This window comes from Triticum dicoccoides, chromosome 1B, assembly GCF_002162155.2.
Source record: "Triticum dicoccoides isolate Atlit2015 ecotype Zavitan chromosome 1B, WEW_v2.0, whole genome shotgun sequence".
Taxonomy (NCBI): Eukaryota; Viridiplantae; Streptophyta; class Magnoliopsida; order Poales; family Poaceae; genus Triticum; species Triticum dicoccoides.
This window is the reverse complement of record NC_041381.1, coordinates 237,840,235-237,863,699: the sequence shown is the minus strand read 5'-3', so window position 1 is coordinate 237,863,699 and position 23,465 is coordinate 237,840,235.

The following is a 23,465-nucleotide window of genomic DNA, read 5'->3' as shown; positions in this document are numbered from 1 at the left end:
TAACCTCGACGACATCACTTGTATATTCCTCTTGCCATTGCATTGATAACCCCTAGCCCATTTTGCATCACGTGCCTATCAAGACTAGCCATTGAGTATTGCCGGCAACATTACTTGTGCACATTAGTGATCGTTGATCTACACCTTCCATTGCATACATACCATATCATATTGGTACCATCATGGTCCCATATCATCCATTCATCGTTTCTTGCTCCAATGTTCATCCTTCTCCAAGCTAGGCCCTTCATTTGTAAGAAAAACAAATGTATCGAATTTAGGAAGCATCATATTCTCATGAACATTAGAATCATTACCAAGAAACGAAAGTACCTGGTAATTTAATTGGCATGCATGAGCTCTAGTAATTGGTCTAGTATGTATAGTAGCAGCGGATGTGGGTGTAATAATGGTATTGATGTCCTCATCAGCAAGGTTATGTGGTAGTTATGGTAGTGGTTGATGAAGAAGTAACCCTCCCTTAGTAGCCAAAACACCTTAGGAGACACAAGACACAACTCAAACAACCACTAATGCTATTTGGAACAAAGTGGGTTATGTTGCGGAAGTCGGTGGTGGTAATGCAGATGATGTGGTGGAGGCCCTAGGCAAAGATGCCAAAGTTCCAAAAATTTGATGGTGTCAAATGATGGATGTAGTATTTTTGTGGGATGGGGATGTCAATAGCTTCAAAATGAGCTAAAGAACGTCAAAATCAGAGTTCGGATGAATTAGTTATGGGCGAAACAAAAATCAGCCAAAGTCTGAATCTACAGGTGTCGGACGTCCGATAAGGGTCGGACATCCGATGGCTGGAGCGCGGGACAGACGTCCGGAAAAGACCAAAAATCTGATATTTCCATTTTGGACCAGGGGTGTTGGACGTCTGGTAAGTGTCGGTCGTCTGACAGTTCCGAGGGCGTCGGACGTCCAAGAAAACGGCGTTCGCCCGGTGAGTCTAGGTCAACTCGACATCCGAGTTTTGGGACGCGATTTTGGGCAGAAAATGGGGATTTCGTGGTCAAAATTGAGGAGATTTCATGGATGAAAGATGGTGAAACTTGGGGAGATGCTAGATCCACTCGAAACCAAGAAAATCCATGGATCAAATTCAACAAAACATCATCAAACCAACAAATCACAAAAAAATCGGGGCTATTTTTGGTGGGGATTTTTGAAATTGGTGAAGAGCACAACAAAATTAGGCTAGAAAACAAAGAGGGGAGGCTCCAAATTCGTGATCAACCTTGTTGTGATCCAAGATGATCATGAGCAAGCATGGCTCTGATCCAAGATGATGTAGGGTAGAACCCTAGATGCCCGATATTTCACGATTGGAGGGGATCCTACAAAGAACGCGAGGGAAAACACGAGGGGAAACGCGAGAGAAATCAATCAAACGAACAAGATTCGATTACACATGTGCCAGATCCTCGAACCACAAAGAGATACATGATCCACGATCAACAAAGGACGATACAAGTGGCAAGTTCTTCTCCATGAGGAGGTCTTGAGGGTCTTCCTGTGAGGGGTGTTGAATCCAAGATGGATCTTCCGCATAGAGGACGCGGTCTCTCTCGGTAGAGTAGATTCGGATGGATGAGCAAAGCTCTATCTCACAAATGAACTAAACCATTGCGAACCCTAACTAGGAGGAGGGGTGTCCTATTTATAGTCATAGTGCAATTGGGGGAGAAGTGAAGGGGTACATGGGCCTCGTGCGCGAAGCTGTGTGCAGACAGGCGTCGGACATCCAACGACTGTCGATCTCCAGTCGCTCGCGGGCGTCCGGTCATCAGGAAGTCTTCGGACTTTTGACGTTTTGGCAAAACGCACTTGCACACGACCACCTAACATCTTTGCACAGCCCACATTTCCCTCCTCGCAACTTGTCTGAAATTTCCTCGAACCTGAACTGGGCACTTGTGTCCGGTGGGTCTGGATTATCTCCAAACATCCCTAAAATATATTTGGTTTCTTATTTGCACCCCCTAACATATTTATTATCGACTGTACGATTACGATCGAAGGGAGGTGATAGCCCCTTCCCTAAACCCACTTGATATATATAGGTCCAACCCTAGTATCTAGGCAGCTTGTCCCATCCTTCCCACTCCGCCACCGCCACCATCTTCCTCGGGATCCATCCCGAGCCAACCACCTCTCCACCTGCTCAATCCAATCCATCGATCCACTGCCTCCCTTGATTCTCCACCAACCAGAGCCCGCACCCATGATCCAAATCCTCTCTGACCACCTCCCTCTTCTTGTGTGCCCGACCAACCCCGAGCATGCTCGCGCCGTCTCCTCGCATCAACCGGAGGCCGCCGCTGATGAGGATACAGAGCTGGGGTAGGGTCATACGCCTGACCTATACGTCCTACCCAAGGTCACTACCCCAGAAGATAAGAAGACCAAGACTCCACTCTACGGTATAATCACTCGACCGTTATTCCCCACTTTCACTCGACCATATGGGGAATGAATCGACTATATCGAAGACCAGGAGTCGGAAGAACGCACAACGGCCAGGCATTCACTCCTTAGTCTTCATGAGCATTAAGAGTATTTAAGATTGCCATTACCAATAACACCCTTACTTTATGTACATTAAGCTCCTTGTAATGGAGGTGGGCTAGGGTCCTGGCGCACTCTATATAAGCCACCCCCCTCCTCTAGGACAAGGGTTCGCACCCCATGTAACACAACACACATAAACCAATCGACCGCCTCCGGGCACCGAGAACGTAGGGTTGTTACTTCCTCCAAGAAGGGCCTGAACTCGTAAACCTCGTGTGTACATCTTCGCCATAGCTAAGATCTTGCCTCTCCATACCTACCCCACTTTCTACTGTCATACTTAGAACCACGACAGTTGGCGCCCACCGTGGGGAAGGTGTCTTAGCGACTTGTTGGTGAAGTTGCAAGTTTGTTTTCCGATCATCATCATGGTTTCCGGCGGCGAGATGGTTGAGGGCTGGGAGATCCGTCTCGGCGCGCTCGTTTTCGTCGCCGACGACTCCGCGTGGCTCCAGGAAGCTCCGCTCGATGTCGAGGCGCTCCCCGTCTGAGGGGCGACGGACTTTCGACCGTGCGTTCGTGGCGTCCTTCTTCGGCAGCCGTCGACCCAGTATCAGTCGGCTCCAGTGGCATCTACCCTTCCTGCTGTTCATCGCCGCAAGCGATCCGGTCGGTCGCGGCTTCAGTGGTGGGTGAGTCATGCAGTGTCTCGACGTTCGGCCACTCATCAAGTCGCGGCAATCGAGCCCGACGAAACTCTCCACGGCCTGTTCGATCTGTCAACTGGCTCCGCGGAGACGGCGTCCGAGTGCGATAGTAGCGATCCTGTGGCTGAAGTCTTGATGGTCGATGGTCCGAGTGGCCCACCTGGCTTTCGCCGCGAGGACGGCGAAGAGGCTGGTGGCAATCCATCACGGGTCCACGAGGAGTACCATCCCTAACCTCTCTCTTCGCAGCAGAGAGAAGATCGTCGTTGTCGCAACATGGACACACTTCACACGCCCATCGTTAGAGAAACTCCCGAGGCTCGGGCCTTGGAGGAGGCGCGCTTGGCTAATTTGGGTGAGCGCACTCGACTAGAGAACTAGCACAGCGCTCTCGACGAGCGAGCCCGGGAACGAGTTCATGAGTCCAGTCAGCGGCAGCTTTTCCCACCTCCACCTAAGGTATACCGTACTCTGATTCGGAACCTCACTGCTGCGGCCTGAATTGCAGAGTCGATTCAACCGTCCCAGTCAAAGGCTAGCCGAGGGTTGGAACAGATCCGGGCCCTGCTCAGAGCAGCAGGAGAGCAGAATTCTGCGGTGTCCCAGTCGCAGAATAGGATACACAGCAGATTCGTAGCAGCGGATACAGTTCAGTCGGCCCATAGCCCAAGATCGCCCCCGCGGCGTGAGGGTCGCGGGCAGTACGATCATCAGTTCGACCGCGACAATCGTCGTCGGGAGCCAACGCCTCCTCCGAGGAGTGCGTTGGACGTGCCTCGGCAGCACGATGACAGGCGCCGTCACATGGACGAGCGCAGAGTTCCAGTCGACCCAAGGGATCCAGGCTTCGATGCGATATCCATTCTCGTCCAAGGCTTGGTCGACCGGAATAGAGCACATAGAGAAGACCTGGGCAGAGACCGTCCGAGTGGCAGTAGGTCACATGTTTCGGGCCCAGAGTGTTTCAGCAGAGCCATCAGGGCTGCAGTGATTCCTCTCAACTTCAGATTAGCAACAGGAGTCAGCAAGTTCACTGGAGAATCCAAGCCTGAAACTTGGCTTGAGGATTACCGAGTGGCTGTGCGGACTGGAGGCGGAAACGATGAGATAGCAATGAAGCATCTCCCTCTTATGTTGGAAGGGTTAGCCCAAGCGTGGTTGACTCAGTTGGCCCCGGACAGTATTCACAGTTGGGAGGAGCTATCTCGAGTGTTTGTGAGGATCTTTGAGGGCACGTGCAAGTGGCCGGCAGGGCTTCCCGAGTTGCAGCATTGTGTGCAGAAGCCGAATGAAACTTTGAGGGAATTCATTCAGAGGTGGACCACTTTGCATCACACCATGGAGAATGTATCAGAGCATCAGGCAGTGTGTGCTTTCAAGGAAGGCGTCAAGTATCGAGAGTTGGTTCTGAAGTTCGGTCGGACTGGGGATATGACTCTGACCCGGATGATGGAGATAGCCACCCGGTATGCTAATGGAGAAGAAGAGGATCAACTCCGTAGCGGGAAGAGTAAACCGGTCGGTCAAGAGGCCGGCGGAGGTGGTTCCAGTCGGAAACAAAAGCATAAAGCCGAACCAGCAGCACCTGGTGAGATTGCGGCAGTAGCTCAAGGAAAGTTTAAGGGAAAACCTAAGGGGCCCTGGCCTCCTAAGAAGGTAAAAGATCAAGCAGGAAATGATGTGTTGGACTTGCCGTGTCACATCCACACGAAGAAATATGAGGAAGGTAATCTGATTTACCCAAAGCATACCACTCGACAATGTCGACTCCTGATCCAACAGTTCCGGGTTAAACAGCCCAATGAGAACGACAAGGAGTCGGACAGAGATGAGGAGGAAGAGGAAGATGACGGTTACCCCAAGGTCAATTCCACCCTCATGATTTTTGCCGATGTTGAGAGCAAGAATCGGTTGAAGGTCATCAACAGAGAAGTGAACATGGTTGCTCTGGCGACGACGACCACGTACTTGAAATGGTCTCAGACAGCCATCCCATTCGACCAGTCAGACCATCCTGCTCGCGTAGTCACCCCCGGGAGGCAAGAGCTGGTGGTCGACCCAGTGGTTGGTGGCACTCGACTGACTAAAGTGCTGATGGATGGAGGCAGCGGCCTGAATATCCTATATGCTAAAACCTTGAAGGGGATGGGCATCCCACTGTCCAAGCTTAGCGAGAGCAACATGAGCTTTCATGGTGTTATTCCCGGAAAGAAGGCCGAGTCACTCGGCCAGATAACTCTCGACGTGGTTTTCGGTGACTCCAAGCATTATAGGTAAGAAAAGTTGACGTTTGAAGTCGTGGATTTATAGAGTGCTTATCACGCCATCCTAGGGAGACCGGCGTACGCACGTTTCATGGCTCGACCGTGTTATGTGTACCTCAAGCTGAAGATGCCTGGTCCCCAAGGTGTGATCACGGTCACTGGCAATCGGCAGAAAGCAGAAGAATGTTTCCAAAAAGGTTCCAAAATTGCCGATGCACAGATGGCGGCAGTTGAATTCCAAGAGTATCAGAAGAGTGCGGATCCGAGTGATTTGCTCCGAGCCAAGAAGCCTACGACGGACTCTGCGTTTCAGTCGAGTGGTGAAACAAAGCCGATTCATATTCACCCGACTAATCCCAAAGCTGCACCGACTCATATATCAATGACGCTCAACAGCAAATAGGAAGAAGCGCTCATCTAGTTCCTCCATGAGAACTGGGACATCTTCGCATGGAAACCCTCTAACATGCCAGGTGTACGCAGAGGACTGGTTAAGCACCGTTTGCGTGTCGACCCCAAGGTAAAACCCGTCAAAGAGGACCTTCGGCGGTCCGCCGTTCAGAAGAGAAAAGCAATCGATGAGGAAGTGGCTCCACTGTTGGCAGCAGAGTTCATCCGTGAAAACTACCACTCCGAGTGGCTTGCCAATGTCGTCATGGTCCCCAAGAAGGACGATTCACTTTGCATGTGCATCGATTTCAAGCATATCAATCGGGCCTGCCGAAAGATCACTTCCCTCTCCCCCATATCGATCAGATTGTTGACTCGACTGTGGAGTGTGAGCGCTTGTCTTTTTTAGATGCCTATTCCGGGTATCATCAGATCCGACTGTATGGTCCCGATGAAATAAAAACAGCCTTCATCACCCCATTCAGGTGCCTTTGCTATGTCACCATGCCATTCGGTCTTAAAAAATGCCAGAGCCACGTTCATGAGAATGATCCAGAAGTGCCTGCTTACCCAAATCAGTCAGAATGTGGAGGCATACATGGATGCCATCGTGATCAAGTCTCGCAAAGGTTCCGACCTATTGACTGATCTCGCAAAAACCTTTGCCAACGTAAGAAGGTACGACATCAAGCTTAACACGTCAAAGTGGACATTCGGAGTTCCAGGAGGAAAACTGCTTGGTTTTCTCGTTTCTGAACGAGGGATCGACGCCAATCCAGAAAAAGTTGATACTATCCTCCGAAAGAAACACCCCGTGCGAGTGCATGACGTTCAGAAGCTGACTAGTTGTTTGGCCGCCTTGAGTCGATTCATCCCTCGTCTCGGTGAAAAGGCCTTGCCTCTTTATCGGTTGATGAAGAAGTCTGATAAGTTCGAGTGGTCTGAAGAAGCTGATGCAGCGTTTGCAGAGCTCAAAGCCCTGTTTTCAACCCAGCCGGTGCTCGCTGCACCAATCAGCAAAGAGCCTTTACTGCTTTACATTGCAGCCACTGGACAAGTTGTCAGTACAGTACTCACGGTCGAGCGAGAAGAGGAAGGAAAAGCGTACAAGGTTCAACGCCCAGTTTATTATCTCTCTGAAGTTTTGACTCCGTCCAAGCAACGCTACCCTCATTATCAGAAGCTTGTCTATGTAATTTGCATGACCATGAAGAAGGTTACGCATTACTTCTCTGATCACTCTATTACAGTCGTCAGCGATGCACCGTTGTCTGAGATCCTGAATAACAGAGATGCAACTGGTCGAGTAGCAAAATGGGCAATTGAACTCCTTCCACTAGACATCATGTTTGAGGCAAAGAAAGCTATCAAGTCCCAAGCAATCACTGATTTCCTTGCCAAGTGGATTGAACAGCAACTCCCGACTCAAGTTCACTCGGAACATTGGACTATGTTCTTCGATGGTTCCAAGATGCTAAACGGGTCAGGTACTGGAGTAGTATTGGTGTCCCCCCATGGAGACAAGCTCAATTACGTTCTCCAAATTCACTTTGATTCCTCCAATAATGAAGCATAATACGAAGCACTTCTATATGGGTTGCATATGGCCATCTCACTCGGCGTCCGTCTCCTCATGGTGTATGGCGATTCAGATTTGGTGGTTAACCAGGTGATGAAGGAATGGGATGTCAGAAGTCCAGCCATGACTGGTTACTGCAACGCTGTCAAGAAGCTGGAAAAGAAGTTTGAAGGGTTGGAACTTCACCATGTGCCCCGATTGAAAAATCAAGCTGCAGATGAGTTGGCGAAGATAGGTTCCAAGAGAGAGGCCATCCCCCGCAATGTGTTTCTGGAACATATTCATTCACCTTCGGTTCAGGAGGATCCCTTCACAAAAGAGTTGCCACAGCCCAAGAGTGCAACAGATCCGACTAAAGTTGACGTCCCAGCCATGGTCGACTTAGTCATGGAGGTTCTGGTCATCACTCCCGACTGGGCACTACCGTACATCGCATACATTCTTAGGAAAGAACTTCCGGAAGAAGAAGAAGAAGCTCGATAGGTCGTCCGGTGATCCAAGACCTTTACTGTGATAAAGGGGCAGTTGTTCAGAGAAAGTGCAACTGGAGTTTGCGAGAAGTGTATCACGTCAGAGGAAGGTCGAGTGATCCTCAATGATATTCACTCGGGGACTTGTGGTCACCACGCGTCCTCTCGAACCATCATGGCTAAAGCATACCGAGCTGGATTTTACTGGCCGCGGGCCAACGAGATGGCTAAGGAGATAGTGGACAAGTGTGAAGGCTGCCAGTTTTACTCCAACATGTCTCATAAACCTACATCAGCTCTAAAAACAATTCCACTCGTCTGGCCCTTTGCCGTCTGGGGACTGGACATGGTTCGACCTTTGAGGACAGGCAGGAGTGGATTTACTCATGTGCTGGTAGCAGTCGGCAAGTTCACCAAGTGGATCGAAGCCAAGCCCATCAAAAGCCTTGAAGCAAGCACAGCTGTGAGTTTCATCAGGGAACTTATATTCAGATATGGCGTTCCACATAGCATCATCACGGATAACAGCTCGAACTTCAATTCTGAAGAATTCAAAGCCTTTTGCGCCTCCCAAGGCACGAGAGTCGACTATGCTTCGGTTGCTCACCCTCAGTCGAATGGACAGGCCGAGCGGGCGATTGGATTGATTCTCAAAGGATTGAAGCCTCGGTTGATGCGTGACCTAAAACATGCGGCTGGAGCCTGGGTCAACGAGCTCCCATCCGTGCTGTGGGTGTTGAGGACAACTCCTAATCGGTCGACTGGAAGGACTCCATTCTTCTTAGTCTATGGAGCTGAAGCCGTGCTCCCCATTGATTTGCTCCACAATGCACCTCGAGTCGAATTCTTCTCAGAAGAAGAAGCAGAACAAGCTCGGCAAGATGCAGTCGACCTCTTAGAAGAAGAAAGAGAGATGGCCTTGATCCGGTCGACCATCTATCAGCAAAACTTGCGTCGATTTCACGCAAGAAACATGAGGGGTCGAGAATTTCAAGAAGGAGACCTGGTTCTTTGAGTGGACCAGCAAAGACCTCACAAGCTTGCTCCCGCTTGGGAAGGCCCTTTCGTCATCACCAAGGTGCTCCACAACGGAGCATACTATCCCTTCCATGTCGAACATAATAAAGATGAGCCACGCGCCTAGAATGCGGATCTGCTCCGCCCTTTCTATTCTTAAATATTTAGAATGATGAGATGTAATAAGAAATCCCTTTTAGTTTGACTATCTAAGGACATAATTTACTTCTTCCGAATGATTGTTGTTCATTTCTTTTGTAGGAGTTACCTTAGCTGTGAATCTATTTCGCCTAAGACGAAGTGATAAAAATCCTACCGAGTGATGAGTCTATCTCTGACTCGGGGGCTTAGCTGCAGCCCAGTGCTCGCCTAAGTGATAAAAATCCTACCGAGTGATGAGTCTGCCTCTCACTCGGGGCTTAGCTGCAGCCCAGTGCTCGCCTAAGTGATAAAATCGTACCGAGTGATGAGTCTGCCTCTCACTCGGGGGCTTAGCTGCAGCCCAGTGCTCGCCTAAGTGATAAAAATCCTACCGAGTGATGATTTTTCCTCTCACATGAGGGCTTCGATGCAGCCCAGTGGTCGCCTAAGTGATAAAAATCCTACCGAGTGATGAGTCTGCCACTCACTCGGGGGCTTAGTTGCAGCCCAGTGCTCGCCTAAGTGATAAAAATCCTACCGAGTGGAGAGCAAACCTCCCACTCGGGGGCTTAGCTGCAATCCCGTACTCGCCTAAGTTTGAAAAATCCTACCGAGTGGAGAGCAAACCTCCCACCCGGGGGCTTAGCTGCAGTCCTGTACTCACCTAAGTTTGAAAAATCCTACCGAGTGGAGAGCAAACCTCCCACTCGGGGGCTTAGCTGCAGTCCCGTACTTGCCTAAGTTCGAAAAATCCTACCGAGTGGAGAGCAAACCTCCCACTCGGGGGCTTAGCTGCAATCCCGTACTCGCCTAAGTTTGAAAAGTCCTACCGGGTGGTGAGCGATCCTCCCACTCGGAGGCTTAGCTGCAGCCCAGTGCTCGCCTAAGTTTGAAAAACCTTACTGGGTCATTGACAGGAGTGTCAAGACCATTGTTGAGTGCCTTGCTGTTGAGCTGATCAATGCTCCTCAAGGATCACCCAGTCGATTGACAGGAACGTCAAGACCATTGCTGAGTGCCTTGCTGATGGGCTGATCAATGCTCCTCAAGGATCACCCAATCGGTTGACAGGAACGTCAATACCATTGCTGAATGCCTTGCTAATGAGCTAGTCAATGCTACTCAAGGATCACCTGATCGGCTGACTAAAACGTCAAGACCATTGCTGAGTGCCTTGCTGATGAGCTGATTAATGCTACTCAAGGACCACCCGATCATTCGACTGGAACGTCAAGACCATTGCTGAGTGCCTTGCTGATGAGCTGATCAATGCCCCTCGAAGATCACCCGATCGGTCGACTAGAATGCCAAGATCATTGCTGAACGCCCTGCTGATGAGCTGATCAAGGTTGCTCAAGGACCGACCGATCAGTCGACTGGCCATCCTTCTCCAGAAGCTGCATCAAGCAAACAGACAACAATTCGAGGGAAAAACGATTATCGTTTGAAGACAGACGCAATTTATGAGGTGACAACTCCAAAGTTTCTTAACCGCAAAATAAAGTGCTCGGGCATCAGGCCCGAAGGAGTTTTAAGGTTACAAATTCACTTGGCATTCTGAGGCAAATAAAAGTGATAGCATAATGTTTTGTCACTCAGCGGGAGAAGGACTGGCCGGGTCGCAGAAGCTGTCGAGGTCGATGTTGTCGGCGATGCAAGTGGCTGCCTCAAGGAAAGTGTCCATGAAGTCCTGAAAGGAGTGCCTCTTAGTGTTTGCCACTTTTAGAGCTGCCAACTTGTCTTCCTTAGCTTCCTTGCAGTGCACTCGGACCAGAGACAAAGCGACATAAGCACCACAGCGGGCAGAAGATTTCTTCCACTCTTGCACTCGACTTGGAATCTGGTTTAGCCGAGTCATCAAGGACTCGAGATCTTGAGACATTTCCTCCCGAGGCCAAAGCTCAGCGTCCACTCGGGCCATCGCCGCCTTCAGCCGAGCTAGATAGTCGACTGCACCATCCAAGCACGATTCCAGTCAAAGCAAGTTCATCGCAACGTCATCTTTCATGGGACAGTTCATCGGGTCGAGACCTATCTCGACCCGCCTAGTTTCAACCTCAAAGTCCTGACACAGTTCTGTCCCATTGCAAAAAGTGATGAATCGACAACAAAATAACAAAGTTCAATCGGCAACAAAGTGATGAGTCGACTGATCATACCTTCAAGCTTCAGAACAAGTTTGGCGGCGAGTTGCTCCAGATAGGACTCTAGCTTGTCGGTCTTGGTCTTAAGGCCGCCAACTTCAGTGGTCGGACTTTCCTTGTCCTTCTTCAGTTGCTCGACTTCCTGATTGGCGTCTGAGATGGCAGCCTTCAGCTTCGCGTTCTCCTCCTCCAGTTTGCTAACCGAAGCTAGCTTCTGGTCCGCAAGCTTAGTCTTCTCGCGTGCTTCCTTCTGAGCAGCTGCCAGATCCAGATCCTTCTGCTCCAAAGCCTCCTTCATCCTCTCTAAAGAAACAACACTCTTCAGACGAGACTGAAGTTGACGATTTTCACTACGCACATCTGCTCGTGTGAAATCACTCGGTTCAAAGAGACTGAAGGAAAAACTAGCGCGAAGTATGAAGCTACAAAACAGATAGGATGGTCGAGTGATTTCCTCCCATGATGGTCGTTTCCTATTGGGCAGTCTTCAGATTCTTCTTCGCAAGTTCAAGGTCAAGTTCAACGCTGATATGTTTCTTCTTCAACTCAGTGAGCCAAGCTCCAAGATCACAAGACCTCTGCAACCAGAAAGACAGACCATGTCAGTCGACAGATCGAAGCACCGAGTGAAAGCAAAGAGTTACTCTAAGACTACTGCCGAATCAAATTTTCAACAGTAGTCTCGGGGACTACACCCAGTGCGTGCACTTAGCGTGCCCCCACTAGATCAGATCAATAATCAACATGAGTTCAAAAAAAGAGAAAGAGAGACACATCATTAGACCTCAGTCGACTGCCAGTAGCCGACCGTGGTCTCGGAGACTACACCCAGTGGGTGCACTCGACGTGCCCCCACTGATTCGAGAAGTGCAGAATTGAAGATTTCCTGGGTTCTAAATGAAGGAACACCCAGTGGGTGATCAAATATAAAGCAACATTCAAAAATTTCAGTCGGAATTTCGCTGACCTGAACGTTGGTCTGAAGAGCAGTGCTAGCGTTGTAAGCTATCTGACTGGCTTCATGCATCACTTTCACCTGCTCCATGACAAGGTTTGCTTGGCGAAGAGCTTCCCTAGCAGCACCCGCGAGTCGTCTGGAGTTTGATATGTAGCAAAGAGGGACGGCTCCAGAGGGGTCGAAGTAGCTGCCGGGTCAGAGGAGTGGAGTTTCACTGGTGCAGCAGGTGTCTGCGCAGTCGACCCCCACGGACGATCAATCGTCAACGGGTTAGCAAATGTGACGTTGGCCCGGACTATCGCTTCAGGCGCCAGTGTCGACTGCGGGGCCTGGACTTCAAGCTTCTTCCTGCTTGAGCTTCCACTCTTCTTCCTCCTCTCCTGTAGAGGCACTTCTTCTTCTTCGTCATTGGGAAGTAAAAGGATATCTTGTGACCTACATAAGAAGAGAAATGTCAAGTTTCAGTCAATCGGCCATCCACTCGACTAAACAGAGCTCGGTCGATCAAACTTACCAGCTCGTGAGGTGGCCTCTTCATCTCCTGGTGCCTTGTCGACGTCCATGTCAGTGGCAGCAGAGGTGGGGCTGGAAGTACACAAGGGTTGGTTGGTCAGATCAAGAAAATCTTCAGTCGACTTACGGAAACACAAACAAGATACCTACCCTGAGGCAACGGGGACGTCCATCTTGATGCGCGGCAGTGTCTTCTGGGCCTTGGAGGGAGCAACTTTAGGCTGTTTGGCCACCTACTCCATCGGCTCTGGAGTCGACGTCCGAGTATGCTTCTGGGTATTGGCACTCGGACCCACACCTTTCCCGCACCCGCCGGCCGGGTCATGCTGCTATTTGGATCGACGTTCAGAGCGTGGTGGCAAGTCGACTTCCTCCTCCTCGTCCGACTCCTCGCTCTCCTCCTCCTCCTCCTCGTCTTCCTTGGAATCCCACTCGTCACTATCTTCCGTGCTGTTCTCCCCCTCCTGGGCCTGCTCCAAAGCATGCTCGCCATTGGGCATCGAATGCATCTCAGTGAACACCTGCAGAACAAATTGGTTGAACAAGAGTCGGTCAATCTCAAGTATAGTCGGAGCATGAATGAGAAACAGTCGGAGCAAAAAGCATACCTTGTCGGGCAGGTTGTTGCTGCTAAAGGGAACGACTCGCCTAGATCCTCTGGGATTGTCCTGATTGCCTGTGATGCTCCTCAGCCACGAAGCTACTATTGCAGATGGTACTTCTTCTAGATGAACCGGAGCGGTGTTGTCCGGTCCGGAATACAGCCACATCGGGTGATCGCGGGCCTGGAGAGGCTGGATGCATTGACTGAGGGACACCTCCAACAGATCCAGACCCGTGACACCATCATTGATAAGCTGAACCACCCTATCTACTAGCATCCTCGTCTCCATGGTCTCGCCAGTCGTAACTTTCAGCAGGGCAGGAGTCTGGACTCAGTCAAACGAGAAGTGGGGGAGGCCGGTCGACTGACCTGGAGCCACTACAACCTTGCAATAGAACCAAGTCGATTGCCAGCCTCTAACGGAATCAGGAAGAGTCATAGTAGGAAAAGCACTCCCTTTCCTCTTTTGGATACCTAAACCCCCGCACATCTGGATGACATGGGTTTTCCAGTCACTCGACTTCGCCTTTTTTACCGATTGGGAACGAATGGTGAAGATGTGCCTGATAAGGCCCTAGTGCGGTCGAAACCCCAAGAAGTTCTCGCACATCGACACGAAAGCAGCTAAATTTGGGATGGTGTGGGGGGAGAAGTGGTGGAGTTGAGCACCAAAAAAGTTCAGAAACCCCCGGAAGAAAGGGTGTGGGGGAAGCGAAAAGCCGTGGTCGACGTGAGTGGCGAGCAGAACGCACTCACCGGGCTGAGGCTGAGGGCTCATCTTCCCCTCCGGCAGCCTTGCCGCTCCCTTGGCGATTAACCCCGACTCCGCCAGCTCGTCCAGGTCCTCCTGCTGAATCGAAGACCGGATCCAATCGCCCTGGATCCAGCCCGGCGGCAGCCTCGCGCGCGACGACGACCCGTGCTGCTGCTTCCTGCCCTTCGCCACCTCCTTCGTCTTCTTTGCGCGCTCTAGCGCCACCGTCTTGTCCTTCAGCATGGCGACGGGGCAGCGGCATCGGAGCGGAAGTGTAAGGTTCGACGGAGAAATGGAGAAAGGAGAAGGAAGAGAAGATGTGCATAGTACAGACGCCTCGGTCCGGCCACCTTATAAGAGATTGTTTCCGAGTGACTAACGTGTGGGACCAGGCGATCCCGTCAAATCCCGCAACAATCACGCACAGCATACGTGGCGAAAAAGGTGGCGTGGGAATCGAGGAATCACTTTTATCCGCTCCGCCCGCTTCGGCACTCCCCGTCTGGCGCGCTTCCCCGAAATTTTGTATCCCGCGGAATCCGGGATACACTGCAGGCAATCACGCCCAGGATCCCGCGCTCCAACGCGACACTCGACACATAAGATCAACTGTTCACTCGACTGTCCACTGAATGGATCAAGGCGACTGAGTCAACACCAAACATCGAACCGGGCGCTCAGACTTGCGGAAAGCACTCGCGAGATCCCAAGGCTCAGGACAAGTTCAATTTTAACCTATTTTCCACTCGCACCTTAATCCATTCGGGGGCTACTGATGAGGATACAGACCTGGGGTAGGGTCATAGGTCTGACCTATATGTCCTACCCAAGGTCACTACCCCAGAAGATAAGAAGACCAAGAATCCACTCAACGGTATAATCACTCGACCGTCATTCCCCACTTTCACTCGACCGTATGGGGAATGACTCGACTATATCAAAGACCAGGAGTCGGAAGAACGCACAATGGCCGGGCATTCACTCCTTAGTCTTCATGAGCATTAAGAGTATTTAAGATTGCCGTTACCAGTAATGCCCTTACTTTATGTACATTAAGCTCCTTGTAATGGAGGTGGGCTGGGGTCCTGGCGCACTCTATATAAGCCACCTCCCTCCTCTGTGACAAGGGTTCGCACCCCCTGTAACACAACGCACATAAACCAATCGACCGCCTCAGGGCACCGAGACGTAGGGCTGTTATTTCCTCTGAGAAGGGCCTGAACTCATAAACCTCGTGTGTACATCTTCTCCATAGCTAAGATCTTGCCTCTCTATACCTACCCCCCTTTCTAATGTCAGACTTAGAACCACGACAGCCGCTACGAGCGACCAGGGCGACCTTGCCTGAGCAGCAGCAAGCCACTCCATGGCCCTGGAGCACCTCAGCCCTCGCGTCCCTCCTTCCACCGGAAAACAACCCAGGGCCCCATGTCTCCCCGCGCTGACGTTCGTCCACACCTCCAGCGGTTGTGCTGACCCTTTCGAACAGACGACCTGCAGCCGCGCCCCATGCGCTGGCCACATGGACCAGGCCACCCCTCTTCCTTCCCTTCCTCCTCTGGTTCTTTTCCCTCTCCCTCACCTCGCCTATCTCTCTCTTGCAGGTGGAGACCATGGCACCTGTACGGACCTCCCCCAACCGCTGCTGTGTCAAATCCCGATATGGATCGACAATCTAAATCAACACATCAATACAATTGGAGCTAGAATTGAACTCCCGATAGTGGAGACCCCTGCTATGAATTGGGGATTTCTACTTGCCTAGAAAAGTTAGGGTTACACTAGCTTTGGGATATAAGTTTATGCCTACTCCAGCGCACGCAGGCGCTTATATGCGTGTCCGCTCACGCGGTGAAAAGAGGAAGTAACAGTGAGCAGTACCGTTCCTGCAAAGTAACCGGCAACGGTGAAATCAGGGCTTCAGTCCATCTGGGCCCTTCATCTTGAGTGCTCGCTATTAGCCGTTGGATTGCCCTCTGCTTTTTAACTAAATCGGTACGCTGCTTGACTGAATCTCATAGACAGTATGCAGATAACTTCAGGTAGCTGACAGTGCCCACTCCTGAAAGCATACTTGTCCTCAAGTATATTTTTTAGGGAACCAGCTCTTGAGCGTGCTCGCGAAGAACTCTGGAAAAACTTGCTTGATGAAGTTGGCATCCTCCCATCTCGCCTCCTCAGGTTTGAGGATTTCCCAATCAATGAGCCACTGGGTCACCAGGACTCCATTCCTAGGTAATGAGCAAGTCTCCAACACGGCCAATGGCTCAGTTTTGATCCGGCCGTGGCTGTCGACCAAAGGTAGTTCATTGTTGGGAACAGCGTGTGTTCCCAAGTGCTTCTTGAGCTGACTCACATGGAACACCGGGTGTATCCCAATGTGGTCTGGAAGTTGTAGCTTGTATGCGACGTGGCCAATCTTCTGCAGAATTCTATAAGGCCCATAGTATTTTGTGGTCAGCTTCATAGCCTGTTGGAGACCAAATGCTGCCATCCGATAGGGTTGCATTCGCAAGTAGACCATGTCTCCTATCTCAAAGTTTCTCTCAAGGCGCTTCTTGTCGGCATACTTTTTCATTCGAGCTTGTGCTTGAGCTAAGCGCTCCTTCAGAGTAGAGAGCATGTGTTGCTTTTCTGTCAGAAAACCTTTGGCATCTGCATCTTCAGGTCCTGGCACTGCAATCTCACTAATCAGTGGTGGCGGGTAACTATAGAGAGCTTGGAAGTGTGTGAATTTGGTAGCTGTGTGGTATGTGGTGTTGTACCACCACTCAGCTAATGGTAGCCATGAACACCATTTCTTGGGTTCCTGGAATATCGTGCACCTCAAATAAGATTCTAAGCATTGATTTACTCGCTCTGTTTGCCCATCACTTTGGGGGTGGTATGCGATACTGAGTCGGAGTTTAACTTTCATAGCCTTGAATATGCCTTGCCAAATGTTGCTGGTAAAGATTCGATCTCTGTCTGTGACAATGCTGATCGTAGGCCCATGCAATTTGAAAACATTGTCCATGAATGCCTGGGCAACAGTGTGTACTATGTATGGATGGGGAAGAGGAATGAATTGAGCATACTTCGTAAACCTGTCCACTACCACAAGAATTACCTCCTTTCCATTGGATTTGGGCAAGCCCTCGATGAAGTCCATTGTGAGGTGTGTCTAGGCCATCTCAGGGAGGGGAAGGGGATCGAGTAGGCCCAGATAATGACAATGTTCAGCCTTGGCTCGCTGGCAAACAGGGCATTCTAATATAAACTTGTGAACGTCTTTCTTGAGACCTGACTAGTGGAACAGTCTTTTAATTCTTTGATAATTGGCGACCATACCAGAGTGTCCCCCTACAGCAGAGGAGTGTAGGGATTCGATGAGCTGGTGCTTGAGGTCTACATCAGAGGCTGGGGCAATGAGAAGTTTCTGAAGCATCTCTTGGCAGTGTGGGTCTTGCTGATAGCTTTGTTCGACAGACTGAATCCAAGTGGGAGTGACTATGCTGGTGGCCATTACCATGCGTTCTTGTCTACTTAAAGCATCTGCCACTTTGTTATCAGCCCCTTTCTTGTAATCTATTTTGTAATTAAACTCCAGGAGTTTCAATAGTAGTTTTTGTTGGACTCCTTCAGAGACCTTTTGATCAATCATGAATTTCAAACTTTTTTGGTCAGTTTTGATATGTAACTCATTTCCAATGAGATAATGCCTCCACTTTTGAAGTGCCTCAAGTATTTCCAAAGCCTCCTTTCCATATGTTGACATTGCCTCTGATTTGGGCCCAAGTGTTTTACTGAAAAATGCTAGGGGTCTGCCTTGTTGCATTAGGACAGCCCCCAAGCCAATGCCACTTGCATCGGTCTCCATTTGGAATGGGAGGGAATAATTGGGCAGGGCAAGCACTAGGGCAGTAGTGAGGCTCTTCTTGAGTTTGTTGAAAGCTGCCGTTTGCTGCTCGGTCCATCGGAAAGCCTCCTTTTTAAGCATATCATGAAGAGGCCGACAGATCAGTCCATAGTTTTGTGCAAACCTCCTGTAGTACCCGGTTAACCCTAGGAAGCTTCTGAGTTGTATTGTGTTCTTGGGTATAGGCCAGTTTGTAACTGCCTCAATCTTATGGGCGTCTGTTCGGACTCCATTGCCAGAGATTATATGGCCAAGGTACTCCACTTGGAGTGCAGCAAATATGTATTTACTCATCTTGGCAAATAGTCGTTCTTGTCTCAAGATCTGTAGCACTTCCTGAAGGTGTGCTATGTGTGCAGCATGTGTTTTGCTATAAACCAAGGTATCATTGAAGAAGACCAAGATATACTTTCTGAGATACCTTTTAAACACTTTGTTCATTAAGGCCTGGAAGGTAGCTGGGGCATTAGTGAGGCCAAATGGCATAACGAGAAATTCATAATGGCCCAGAGATGTGGTGAAGGTTGTCTTGTGGATGTCCTCCTCCTTCATTCTCACTTGGTGATACCCTGCTCTCAAATCCAGTTTTGTGAAATATTGTGCTCCTTGAAGTTCATCAAACAAATCCTCAATGACAGGTATGGGGAACTTGTTCTTGACTGTTTGTGTGTTGAGCTTCCTATAGTCAATGCATAGCCTCCATGTACCATCTTTCTTTCTTACTAGTATAGCACGGGCAGCATAGGGGCTCTCACTAGGTCTGATAATGGAGGCATCCAATAGTTCTTGTATTTGCTTTTCCATCTCAGCTTTCTGCATGTGAGGTACTCTGTAGGTTCTGGCCGTAGGTGGTTCAGAGCCCTCCTTGAGGGGTATAGCATGGTCATGTTCTCTCATAGGGGGCATTCCCTTGGGCTCCTCAAATACGTCCTCGTACTCTGTTAGTAAGTCCTCTATCTCAGCACATGGTGTTGTGTGTGTGGCTTGTTGGGGGATAGTGGAAAGAGGCAATAACCAGTCACTCCAGTGTTAGAGAGTTTTTGCATTCTATGAAGAGAGATGAGTGGGACAGTGCCCTTTCTGTTGTTGTCCTTGAGTGTTGCCTTGTTTTTGCCATCAAATATTACTTGCATCTTTCTACTGATGAAGTCCATGGTTATTGGGCTGTCTTTTTCCAACCAGTCACACCCTAAGATGATGTCAAAACCCTTGAGGGGAAGTACTTTAAATGAGTTGCTGAATTTGTGGCCCTGGATTGTATATGGTGTGCCCACTGTATGTGATCCAGACTGAAGTGTGCCCCCTCCTACTACTAGAACTGTTTCCATAGGGTTGTTGACAGTAGTACATGTGGTTTTGGCAATGAACTGCATGTCTATGAATGTGTGGGAGCTACCAGAGTCGACCAATGCTATACCACACTTGCCCCCTATGCTGATTTGCAGAGTGAAGGTTTTAGCACGGGGTTTCTTTCCTAAGGCTTGGAGGGAAATATGCATGCACTGCTCCTCTTCAGTGGGAGTAGTAGCAGGTGATGCCTTTTCTTCAGTTGTGCTTGCTCTTGGAGTGGATCTTCAGTCATTTGTTCCTGGTCAATGGTTCCTTCTGCAGCCATCATGTTCAGTGTCTTATATTGGGCACACTTGTGGCCAAAAAACCACTTCCCTCCACAGCACCTACAAGTACCAGGCTCTCTGTAAGGTCTGTCTATTTTGATAGTGCCTTGAGTGTCTCCTTCTCTTCCAGTAGACTTGTTATCATTCCACTTTGGTTTGGTTGGTGGTTGAGGCGTGGCGTAGGTTTTGGAATAGTTACCAGATGTGTAGTTTTTCTTCTGTGCTTGTTGAGCTTGTGTGCCTAGCTCCATATATCTAGCTATCTCAACAGCAGCATATAGTAAGGTTGGTTTGAATGGTTTTAGGAAGTGTTTGATCTCGGGTTGGAGCCCATTAATGAAACACTTCACATAGTAACTATTAGCCACTCCAGGGTTTTCCCTCTTGTAAGATACCATCTTTTCCTCAAATCTGTCAATATATTCAGTTACTGAACTATGGCCTTGCTTGATTGTGCATCTCTGTCATGTCCTCTACCATAGTCAAATATTGGAGCTTGTCTTGGATTGCCATAACCCTGTTGTTGTAGGTGTTGTCCAGCAGCTGGTGTAGTGGGAAAAACAGGCCTTTGCGGGACTCCCTGCTGGTACTGCATGGCTGGGTGTCCTGGTGGGTTGTGCTAATAATACTCTTGCTGTGGCTGTTCCGGTTGGTAGTGTTGGTTGTGGTATTGATGTGGTGGTATGGGTGGTGGTGGGTATGGGTACTGGTCGTAGGGGTTTTGCTCAGGTGGATGGTAGTAGTGTGGTGGTGGTGGTGGTGGCTGGGGTGGGTAGTAAGCATAAGCCTGCTGCTATTCGACATGGTACTGAAATGGGGCTGGCCTGTGTATGTCTTCCGGATGGTACTGAAACTGATGAAGTTCAGTATTGTGACTGTTCTGCATATTCAGGTTGTCGCCCCCATCGATCTGTTGTGACGGCTGGGTAAATTCGCCCCCTCTGTGTCGCCATACTGGCGTCCCCCTGTTTAGGAGTGGGGAAGATTGTGGTGGAGGCGCGCTCGACTGCTGCTGCGGTTGCTGCGGTTGTGGAGGAGGTTGGGGAGGATGTGGAGTCTGCTGCTGTTGTTGTCATGTCTCTCTTTGCTCCCCGTCCTTCTCTTTTTCCATCGCGATGACAGTATTCCTTTGTTCGTCCAACTTGAGCAGCAGTTCCTCGAGCCTTGTCACTTGGTTCTTGATTCCGGTGACCTCGATATGAATCCCCTCCACCTCAGAGTGCATGGCCTCTACCTTCTTGTCCAACTGGTCAACGTCCAGCTTCAGGGACGCAACCTCGGCTGCGTCGGCCTTGTCGTCTCCTTTTGATTTCACCATCTGGATGTGAGATCTGGCTCCGGAATTTTACTCCAAGGACCTGCCTTGTAACCCTCGCCTGATCTCAAATCCCTTCCGCCGCCGGGGCTCCGCGCCGCCACTCGTGCACCAACTGATTTGGGTCACGGGATTTTACCACCGGGAGGAATTTTCTCGCCGGTAACCGCACCTCGACTGCTAGTCTGCACGTGAACTGTCTACCGCCGCCAACGCCGCCCGAATCCTATCCACTGCCGTGCCGCCAAGGACCATATGCTACTGATAACAATTGTCAAATCCCGGTATGGATCGACAATCTGAATCAACACATCAATACAATTGGAGCTGGAATTGAACTCCCGATAGTGGAGACCCCTGCTATGAATTGGGGATTTCTACTTGGCTAGAAAAGTTAGGGTTATACTAGCTTTGGGATATAAGTTTATGCCTACTCCGGCGCACACACGCGCTTATATAATTGTCCGCTCACGCGGTGAAAAGAGGAAGTAACAGTGAGCAGTACCGTTCCTACAAAGTAACTGGCAACGGTGAAACTAGGCCTTCAGTCCATCTGGGCCCTTCATCTTGAGTGCTCGCTGTTAGCAGTTGGATTGCCCTCCGCTTTCTAACTGAATCGGTACGCTGCTTGACTGAATCTCACAGAGAGTATGCAGATAACTTCAGGTAGCTGACATGCCGCCTCCGGCCACCATCTCCGACCAGATACGTCGGTCCTCGGCCATCCCCATCATCAGCCACCTCGAGCCACCCCGCCACCAAGTCCCCGCGCGTCGCTGCTCCCCTGCTCGCCCTCTGCTTCCTCTTCCTCGAACCAGGAGGTTCACGCGGCCTCTATTCGTCATGAGCACAAGTCATGATCGCTGCTCCCGCTTCCATTGGCCGCGTCATCGACTCAGCCGAGCGGGTCCACTTCCCCGCACGCTTGGGCCAGGTCTGCGTCGCAGCCCAGTGCACCATGCCACTACCAGCCCGTCCATTCACTGCACCAATGGGGACGAAGCCCATGGTGAGCCTCCTGAGAGCCCCTCTGCCCTATGCACTATTGGTCCAGCAGATTTGGCCCAACTCTTTTTTTTCTGGATGGATTTAGCTAATTTCCAGAGTTTACGGTTTATAGGAAAACCCCTAGAATTCATGCATGTAATAACCTCATAACCGTGTATCGAATTAAAATGATTTAAACATGTAAAATGCTTAGAATTTCATCTAGTTTCATAGTATCCAACTTTCATCCATGTTTAAAACGTTTGAAATGCAGTTTGCATTAATATGCATAAAACATGCTAAAATGGTTTATTTCATAACTAAATAAGCGTAGCTCCGAATTAAATAAACTTTATATTTAAATGGGGTATAAAAATGCATAGATTAACATGGTGCACTCTATTTTGCTGTTTAGCAACAACAAAATATGGTTTTAGGCAGAACAGTACTAAATCAAAAATATGCACATGGGGATTTTCCGAAATTGTTGTTTGTTATTTCCGGCCTAATTTAAATTGCCTAGATAGGCAGTTTTATTATGCTTCACCCCTTGACATGTTAATCAACATTTAATATTGTTGTGTATTTGAACAAGAGTGAACTAAATTATTGAATGTGGTGTTTTGTCAATATGCAACTCGTTGCATATTGAGCTCCACTTAATTTGTAGTATTGTTTGTTGCACTTTGCCATGCCATGCCTCATTAAAATGGACATGCATCATATTTGATTGTGCATCATGCCATGCTTATGCTTGAGCGTTTACCATGTTATTTGCTTCTTCTCGATAGTTCTCAGTTCCGTTGCATTGTGAGGATTCGTTTGACTACGTCTGTTCGTCTACTTCATGGACTCGGTCTTCTTCCTAGTGGGATCTCGGGCAAGATGACTGTAACCTTGGATCTCACAACTATCTTTGCTATGCTAGTTGTCTCGATGCTAGCGCTATGTCGCGCTACCCGCCACTTGTTTATCAAGCCTCCCAATATGCCATGAAATAGCCTCTAACCTTTCCACCATCCCAGCAAATCGTTGTTTTGCTATGTTACCGCTTTGCTCAGCCCCTCTTATAGCGTTACTTGTTGCAGGTGCAGTGCAGGTTGTTCCATTTTGGAACATGGAAATCGTGGGATATCAGCATATCTCATATTCAATTAATGCATCTATATTCTTGGTAAAGGGTGGAAGGCTCGGACATTTGCATGGTGTTTTGTTCCACTCTTGCCGCCCTAGTTTCCATCATACTGGTGTTATGTTCCTTGATTTTGATTTCCTAACACGGTCGGGGTTTATGGGCCCCCCTTGACAGTTCGCTTTGAATAAAACTCTTCTAGCAAGGCTCAACATTTGTTTTTCCATTTGCCTAATAACAACTAAAACTTGCATAGGGACCGGCTAGCACCTGAGGACTCTTAATCAACAACCCGGGCCAATGCTCCTGATGAGTGTTGGTCCAAACTAGGTGATGCCCGGTGCCCCTTGGGCAACCAGGGTCTCAGCCAACCCGATGTCTAGCCCATCTGGTGTACCCTGAGAACGAGATACATGCGACTCCTATCAGGCTAGGTCGGTGGATCGGGTGGTCTTG